Raw genomic sequence first — 9,725 nt, forward strand, 5'->3', positions numbered from 1 at the left:
GACTCCATTGGGAGGATATGGCCATAAATACAATAGTCCTCGCACCAGACTGGGCCAAACACAAAATCCTCTTGAACAGGGAAGAGGGTGATTCCAATGGAAAGGAGGGAAAAATATCGCACCAAAAAAAAACGCAAATCTGAAAGTATCTGAAAAGACTGGAACCAGGCAATTGGAATGTCTCTGTCAGCTCCTTAAAACTAGAAAACCTCTTCTCTGAAAACAAGCCTTCAAACCCTTCCCCTCCAATGACTTCAACGTCGAGTCCAAATCTGTTGGCAGGAAAAGGTGATTTGTGCAGATGGAGGCTAGCTAAGACTATGGGGGCGATTCTCTGAACCCCGCGCCGGGCAGGAGAATCAGCACAATCGCACCCCAACGCTGGCGTGCGATTCTCCTACGTGCGGAGAATCGGCGCCGTTTGCACCTGCTGGGCCGCTGGAATCGGCGGGGCCGCCAATTCTTCGGCCCGGATGGGCCGAGCAGCCGCGCCGATACAACAGAGTCCGGCTGGCGCCGTTCACCCCTGGTCGCTGCCAAAGGGAACTCTGAGGAAACGGTTGGGGGGGGGGGGGGGGGCTCCGATAAGGTCTGGCCCGCCGATTGGCGGGCCAGCCTCTTCTATAAGTCTGACGACATCATCAGCCAGATTAGTATATTTTAATTTATGAAGCGAGTCCCAATTGTGGGCCACCCGGACCCCCCGATAGTGAAAGCTAGTCTTGGCATGGCAAAGAGGTAGCATCCGGCCCCCAGGGTTCTCCTCCCTGGGGCGGGGTTGACTGGGTAGCATTCGCTCTTATCGATGTTCAACTTGTACCGGCAGAAGGAGCTAAAACTTCCAAGCAGCTTCATTATCTCGTCCTTGGAGGGTATTGGGTCCATAGTACAGAAAATCTGCATAAGGGGAGACCTAATGCTCCTCTCCTTTCTGTTTTATCCCCATCCACTTAACAGAGGACCTCAGCGCGACTGCAGTTCAATCTGCCCCTTCACCTGGACACAATAATTTGTTATGATCACCAATTATATGGCCGTGATGTACAGGTGCGGAATGTAGAGACAAGAATCACTGCTTCAAGAATATGGTCCAACATGGTTTGAAAGTTGCGTGTTGCAAGCTCCTGTTAGCCAAATCATGCCCCCCATCTCTCTAAATGTAATTTAGGTAACTAAATCTTTGTGATATAAGCAGCAGGAGGAAGACACCACGTTGCATTTATGTTGAACAGAAAAGTGTAAAGGGTTAATTTAAATATGTAAATAGTCACATCAAAGATGTAACATCATATGAGAACAGAGCATGCTGAGACAGTTCTATGTGACGCCTCGTGCTAAGCCTTATCCCTTGTATATAGTTAGAATGTTTTCATTAAAAGTAAATTTTACAAACAGCCTTGCCTCCAGCAGTCTATCAATTCTCACCAAGGACAACCACATGCGGCCCATCAGGGTTCTGAGTGCGGTCCACAAGGCATTTAGTTGACCCCATGCAGGGTTGCCAGATTCACCCACGCAAGTGATACACACGCAAATCTCGGGCACGTGAAGTGAGGTACATGGTGATGATTGCACACAACATTGGCTGGGAGAGCCATGCGCTCCCTCTGCATCCAATCAAAGCCTAGATATTTTTCTTTTTACCATTTGAAGTTGATGACAGTTCTATTCATTTTCTAGAATTCATTCTGAAATTTTTGGCATGTGTTAAATGTATTTAATCATTTCCATGGAGCTATGGTTTGTGAACAAGCCCGATTTTCAATCCTGCCACCCGTTGAGACGAAGGAGGGCCACTCATGTGGGTCACTCACTAGCCGTGGTTGCCCATCAGTGACCTAAGTTGAGACCCCAGATTGATAACAGATGATGGCAATGGAAAGAGCACAAATTAAAGAGGCCAGTGATTAGAAGAAGCAGCAGACAAAAAAACTGCATGGAAAGGACAGCGTGGGAAAAATGGCAATGGAACTCGAAGAAAGGTGAAGAAATGCCAGGGAGAAAATCCTACCCTTTACAGAGTGCTTCGAAAATGTGCAAGGCTTGGATCAAGCCAAGAAGTGTCAGAACCAGCGTTGCTGATTTACCAGGTACAGAACTGATTTGGGACCAGCAGAGAAGCCTAACAAGGAACAGATTAGTACCCTTCTCTACACCATAGGCAGTAGTGCAGATGTAATGATCAGACAGAGCACAAAGAAACAGCGACACATGAAGCTGTTCCAAAAGCTTTTGATATATATTCCAGCCTTGGAAAGATAACAATCTTAGATAGGGCAAAATTCAATAGGCATATGCTAAGAGCACGAGAGAGCATGGACTCCTTCCCAAATTATTTATATTGATTCGTTGAGAATTGAGAAGTTGGAGACTTGATGGACTAATTAATTCAGGATCTCATTGTTATAACTTTACCAGATTTCTTTGCAGCCAAGTGATGATTTAACACTATCCAAGGGTGGCACAGTGGCTAGCCCTACTCCCTCACGGCACCAAGGCTGTGTTGGAAATAGACGGAACCAAACAGTATCCAGCCAAAAACGTGGCGTATCATTTCTGTTGGAGGAGAGAATATATATTTTTTTAAATTTAGAGTCCCCAACTATTTTTTTCCAATGAAGGGGCAATTCAACAAGGCCAATCTACCTAACTTGCACATCATTTAGATTGTGGGGGGTGAAACCCATTCAGACACTGGGAACATGGCCAAACTCCCCATGGACAGTGACGTGGGGCCAGGATCGAACCCGGATCCTCATCGCCATACGCAGCAGTGCTAACCACTGCGCTGCCGTGCTGCCCCGGGAGGAGAGAATATTTTTAATGTGTATGCTGCAGCAAAAAACTCCCAAATCGGACATCTATGGAGAAACTGGTTAAAGCAGGTGGCATTCAAGAAATTGAGGATGCAAAAGTCAACAAGGTGCCATTCTTGGGGCAAATGACAGAGGGCGGGATTCTCCAACCACCCTCCGGGTCGGACAATCCCGCTGGCTGCCGAATTCTCTGGCGCTGGGGTTTTGGCGGGGGCGGGAATCGCACCGCGCCAGTCGGCGGCCGCTGGCAGCGGACCCCCCAGTGATTCTCTGGCCCGCGATGGGCTGAGTGGCCGCCCGTTTTCGGTGGTTCCCACTGGCGTCAATCACAACAGGTCCTGGCTCGACGGGCAGCCTGCAGAGTCCTTGAGGGGAGGGGGGGGCGGAATCTGGCCCAGAGGAGGGCGGGGGGCACAGTGGCCTGGCCCTGCGATTGGGGCCCACCGATCCGCGGGTGGGCCTGTGCTGTGGGGGCACTCTCCCTCCGCACCGGCTGCTGTCAACCTACTCCATGGCCGGTGCGGAGACGAACCCCCCTGCGCATGCGCTAGGACGGCGCCATCACACGCTGGCGTTCCCGTGCATGCGCCAACTCACTCTGGTTGGCATGGCGCCAAGCCCTTCTGCGCTGGCAGGCGCGGTGCCAAACACTCCGGTGCCGGCCTCGCCCTCCTCCACCCCTTCAGGGCGGCCCGACGCTGGAGTGGTTCACACCACTCCTCGGCACCAGAGTGGCCCGTCCCACCGGCTCGCGGAGCATCCCGCCCCTGATCTAGTTGGAACAATTGGAGCGCAGAGATTATGGTCAACAAGCATAAAACAACATCAAATCAGACATTGGAACAGACATTTCAGTTCTTTGAGACACGGAACAGTAGCTGAATCAAGACTCTCTCCAGTCATCGACCATATGGCACCATGGTCCAGGAGGTAGCCAATCAAAGGAAAAGGGACAATTAACTGCAATGCTTCCAGCGTAATGGAAGAGAAATCATGGAAACATTGTACGGAGGCGGAGCAGCGGCACAGTGGGTAGCACTGCTGCCTCACAGTGCCAGGGACCTGGGTTCAATTCCGGCCTTGGGTGACTGTAGAGTTTGCATGTTCTCCCATTGATTAAGTAAAGTTGCAGGAAGAGGGCTGGAGCCTGGATGGGTGCTCTTTCAGACGGTCTGTGCAAACTCGATGAATAGCCGCCTTGTGCACTGTAGTGATTTAATGATTCTATGATGCAAAGAGTGTTCACTGTGAAGCCAAATAGCTTGCACTGATCTGCAACTCATCTATAAGGTAGACAATTTGGGAAATAATATAAACTGAAAGAATTCAGGATAAGATGTCTAAATTTATTTAGAGGTCTTCATAGAATTATAATAGAATTTACAGTGCAGAAGGAGGCCATTCAGCCCATCGAGTCTGCACCGGCTCTTGGAAAGAGCACCCTACCCAAGGTCAACAACTCCACCCTATCCCCATAACCCAGTAACCCCAGCCAACACTAAGGGCAATTTATCATGGCCAATCCACCTAACCTGCACATCTTTGGACTGTGGGAGGAAACCGGAGCACCCGGAGGAAACCCACGCACACACGGGGTGGATGTGCAGACTCCGCACAGACAGTGACCCAAGTCGGAATCGAACCTGGGACCCTGGAGCTGTGAAGCAATTGTGCTAGCCACAATGCTACCGTGCTGCCCCTTCAGTCTTGAGAAGACTGAGACAAATACTCTGAGACAGAGGCACCAGAACCTAATTCGCACTGCTGCCTCACAGCGCCAGGGACCTGGGTTCAATTCCCGGCTTGGGTCACTGTCTGTGCGGAGTCTGCACGGTCTGCCCGTGTCTGCGTGGGTTTCCTCCGGGTGCTCCGGTTTCCTCCCACAGTCCAAAGATGTGCAGGTTAGGTGGATAGGCCACTCTAAATTTCCCCTTTGAGCCCAGGGATGTGCAGGTTAGATGGGGTTACGGGGATAGGGTGGGGGTGTGGCCTAGGTAGAGTGTTCTTTCAGAGGGTCGGTGCAGATTCAATGGGCTGAATTGCCTCCTTCTCCTTATGAGAACCATGTGTAAAACTCGAGAAAAGCAGGTGGAAGATGTCCCATGAACTGCCGGTGAAGGAACTACAACTTACTTGGAAGGGAAGCTTACATCGAACAAGAAACGGATGGACAAACCTGAGCAACGAAAACAACAGAAGACGCAATGTCACACATTTCTGTTGAGAAGCCTTAATGAGAGAACATAAATGTTGTCAAAGATACGGGGCGGGATTCTCCATCGGCTGTCGTCCTGGGGTAAATGATTGGGCATAGAATAGGTCCTGACGCTTGTGGTGAGTCGGTGGGTTCCCGCCAAATTGCAATTCTCCGGTGCTTCGACAGCAGCATCAATGCGTTCCACTCTCCACGTACTGTAAATGCCGTTTGCATATCATTAGCAGGCCTGACCTGATATTCTCCGGGGCCTCCGTGATGCTCCGTCTCCGCCAAGTGGAATTCCTGACAGTGAGGTTCACTTGTGCTTTTAAAAAATTGGAAACAGGCACCATCGCTGATGAGGGAGAGAGAGGAGGTAGGACATGCAGAGGCGCAACCGTGGCCTGCCGGTCCTGACACTTGCCGGGCTGGCTGAGAGGATGGAGAACCGGCTGCCCAACAGGCTGAGGAGGTGCAAAGAAGACGCCATATGAGGGCTCCTGTATAACTGGCACCATCTGTTATTCGAGGACCTGCCGGACCGGGCATGCCGTGGAAGACTCCGGCTGAGCAGGGAGTAAGTGCAACATATCTGCCAGATCATGCTGCACCTGGTACCGTGAGGGAATGGGGAAGACTCCCACTCCCGGAAACCGTGACGGTGGCCCCCAACGTTTACGCCGCGGGCTCCTTCCAGGCGCTGAGTAGGGACCTGTCCAGGATCTCACAGACCTCGGTGTACAGGTGCATCTGTGCCGTTATGGAGGCCCTATATGCCCAGTCAGCACAATACATCCATTTGAATGTGGACCGAGCCCACCAGGATGCCCAGGTTCACCAACATCACCGGGATACCCCAGGTCCAGGGGCTAATTGACACACATGCCATTGGGAACCATAACTCAGCGGGGTCTCACTTCCTTGCCCGGTGCTGACCTCCGCCCCAGCGACTTCCCTTTCTTCAGGCCCACTGATCACGTCCAATGCCCTCTGTTCTACTGCGGTGAGGGGGTGCAATTCTGGCGGTCCCACTCCAACCCTCTCCATCCCTTAGTGGCTGTGAGCAGCCATCTCCTAGGGGGAAACAGAAAACGCACAGCGTTAGACAGTCCGGCGATGCATGCAGCCCAGAGGGTGGGTAGCTGGTGGTTTCAGTGGCCAGGGCACCCGGCCATGGTGGCCAGTATGGGTGCCGGTATGCGGTGCAGGGTAGGGGTTTAGCCACCCTCCTGGTGGTGGTGGTGGGGGGGGGGGGGGGGGGGTAATGGGTGTGTGGGACGGGAGTTGGTGCCAGGGGTACAGTACTGCCTACTCACCCTGGCTGCCCTGAGGAGGTTGTGCAGTTTCTTTCGACACTGCTGGCCGGACCTCGTGATGTTGCCCACGGCGCAGACGACCTCTGACACCTGCGTCCATGCCCATCAAACATGTTGGCTGAGAGCCTCCTTCCCACCCTGGGGTGCAGGGTCGCCCGCCTCTCCTGCACAACGTCTCCGGTTCTGCCGCTCGTCTTGCTGCCAGCTTGTTGACTGGAATGAGTGTGCGTGGGGAGTGAAGCATGTACATGCGGCTGTAGTTTGTCAGTCTCCTGAGTGTCAATCTCGAACCCAGCGAATCCGGCGCTGTTTCTTATTGGAATCGATCATGTTCCACGTGGCCCTGGTGCTAGCCCCTTAACGGTCGTTGAGTTGGCCCAGGTGCGGCGCCAGTTTTGCTGTCGTAGAAGTCCACTAAACCTGCTCCGGCACCAACACTTCTCAGGAACGTCTCAGGAACGGAGAATCCGGCCCATGGAATCTTAAACATCATTGACCACAAAATAGCTACCAGCAACAAAACAGATGTCATATTAAATTCAAAAGGCAGGTGAAGAATGTGCAACAAAAGATGACCAGAAAATGTTCCGATTAACCTCATCTCAAAGCAATACTTTGAGCAACGAAGCTATCTCGGGTGTCATTGGTGCCTTGCAGATTTACGATGAGAGATCGTTCATAGCCAGAGCCCTCAGACTAGAACCCCTCAGAGAATACACCAAGGACACCTGGGTATTACCATAAGTAGCGGAGAGCGGAAAATTCCATTTGGTAGCCAGGGATCTCAAAACGATTGTCGGAAATGATTTCAAACTACATCACTTGTACAATCTTGTGCAAAGGGCTGGTTTAGCACAGTGGGCTAAGCAGCTGGCTTTTAAAGCAGACCAAGGCAGCAGCGCGGGTGCAATTCCAGTACCGGCCTCCCCGAACAGGCTCCGGATTGTGGCGACTAGGGGCTTTTCACAGTAACTTCATTGAAGCCTACTGGTGACAATAAGCAAAGGGAACCACTGATGGTGCCCTCACTTCCATCCAGAAGGTGAGAATTTCTTGGAATGGATCTCTTCAAGCTCAAAGGGGAGACGTTCCTCACAGCTGTTAGCTATTAGCCCAGATGTATTGGGGTCAAACATCAGCATGGACCCACCTCGGAAGCTGTCATAATGTTGCTCAAAGAATTGGCGATAACAGAACCTAAGCAAAATGACACAGGAATTCCTTCTATCCTGGGAGATATGCCAACTGTGGGGTTCACTGTGGCTTTCCACTTTGATGTAGGGTCTCTCCCTTCATGCCCTTTCCTATCACTGCCGTCCAATGTTGGACTGCGGCTCTCTTTTGTTCATCAGTGCCCACAGGAGCCTAATTGCACTTGCCTCAGTGATGACCAGAACGAGCACGAATGTCCGAATGGCCTCCTTCTGTGCTGTTGATGGCACCGTTTTGCAGAATCAGCACTCTGGTATCCTTGCAGTTGGCATCTGTTTTCACCGAACACGTCTTTCCCCTTTGCGATAACTATGAAGTTGGCGACTCTGCCAAAGCATTCTGACATCGATGAGCTACCTCAGAATGTTGCGCCTTCAGATTGTATTATCTGTTTGCCGGGATGAAAAAAATTAAACTTTTGCACAGTTTCTATAGACTCGGTGACCTTCAGATATACAGAAATGAAACAAAACGAAGCATTTTAGTGTCAGACCAGCAAGCTTCACCAAATTCTGCTGTTACCCTGTTTAACTCTTTCAGTTCAGGTTTATTTCATTGCCCCACATCCAGTGCTGTTTGAGCTTCAATTTTCTCCAGTTAAACGTCGGGCAGACTGACACCATTGCCTTCAGCCCCCATCACAAATACTATACTGTCACTGTTGATTCTATTTTGATGGAAACCAAAAAACTAAATAAAACTGAGGGACAAATTAAAAAGGGCAGCCCCTTAAAGGGATACTACGTTAAACAATAACAAATCACAAATGAAACTCAAAACATTGAAACTTAAATGTGATTTTAAGGGTCAGTAAAGCACCCCAGACCCTGCGGTGCCCACTGGGCACGGAAGGCCCCGATGGTGCTTACGGACATCGCGTGCTCCCTCTCCAGGAACACCAGGTCATGAGTGTAGCCCTGACTTGCTGGCAAAACTGGGATTCAGATATTCAGGCACCATTCTTAAAGGACGCCCTGGTCTCAAAATAAAGTTAAAGGCCCCCCTCCCCCACCCCCCGGACATTGGGACCTCCCTGCTCAAGGGGAACAGCTCCAATCCTCCAACACAAAGAGGTCCAACTTCCCCCTCCCCGACCCCACCACCACCTCACCACTCAATGCCAGGGAGCAGTTCCAGGGCACAGCCCAGCCATGTCCCTCAGCACCCAGGGGCTATACTCGGGCATCGATGCTCTGTTCATGCCAGCTCCAGCAGCCCTATGCAAATCCATGATTTTCATCGAGTTGACTACGATTAACAGGCTGGACACTTTCAAAACTTGTCAGCCTTGCTGCAGATTGCCTGCTTGGATCTCAGAGAGTACCGGGTGTGGTGATCACAAGTTAACTAGATGCAATACAACTGAGCAAACACTAGAGGGGGCACGGGAGAGCCATATAAATAGACGGGGACAGGAAGTGAGGACACACTTCACTAAGGGCAGAACTTGGAGCAACACAGACACAACACACACGCCAGCTAGGAACACTGAAGGTAACCTTAGGAAACAGCTCTGAAGAGAGAACGAACTCACAATAAAGCATCTTCTCCACATTTGAGACTACGAGCTTTATTAAGACACGAGTAACAACACATGGTACCAGGAGTGGCTTCAGACGCTTACTACAGGACAACTCAGTGGCAGATACAGAAAGCTCAAAATGGCATGGAAATCTCCTACTGGACATTTGACTTGGGAAGACATCGCTAATTCGAGGATGTGGATTGGATACCCAGAGCAGCTAGACCTGACTGGCAATGTAAGAGGTGTCTGGAAAAGGTTTAAACAAATGTTTGATTTTGATCTCGTAGCTAATGGGGTACAAGAAGCCTCCGACAACATTAAAATAGCAATTCTCACCGCAGGGCCTGTAAATAGGAAAGTGTATAATGGATTTAAATACTCAAAAGATGAAGACAGAAACAGCTTACAAACGTTACTAAACAAATTTGAAGAGTACTGTGAGAAATTTGAACAGCAAGACATACTCAGAGTCCAAACTGCACAGAGACTGAGTGATGCAAAACTTAAAAAATCACGAAAAGAACAAGAAATCGCGAATGAAAAGTACAGATCAAAAAGAAGAAATAACACGAATTTATCACAAAGCCAAAACGCTGAAACCCAGTCCAGATCGGAAAGAGAAGGTAACTTACAACTTTTAGAAATCCAGTCCAGATGGG

The sequence above is a fragment of the Scyliorhinus canicula genome, chromosome 6 (genome assembly GCF_902713615.1).
Source record: "Scyliorhinus canicula chromosome 6, sScyCan1.1, whole genome shotgun sequence".
In the NCBI taxonomy this organism is placed as follows: Eukaryota; Metazoa; Chordata; class Chondrichthyes; order Carcharhiniformes; family Scyliorhinidae; genus Scyliorhinus; species Scyliorhinus canicula.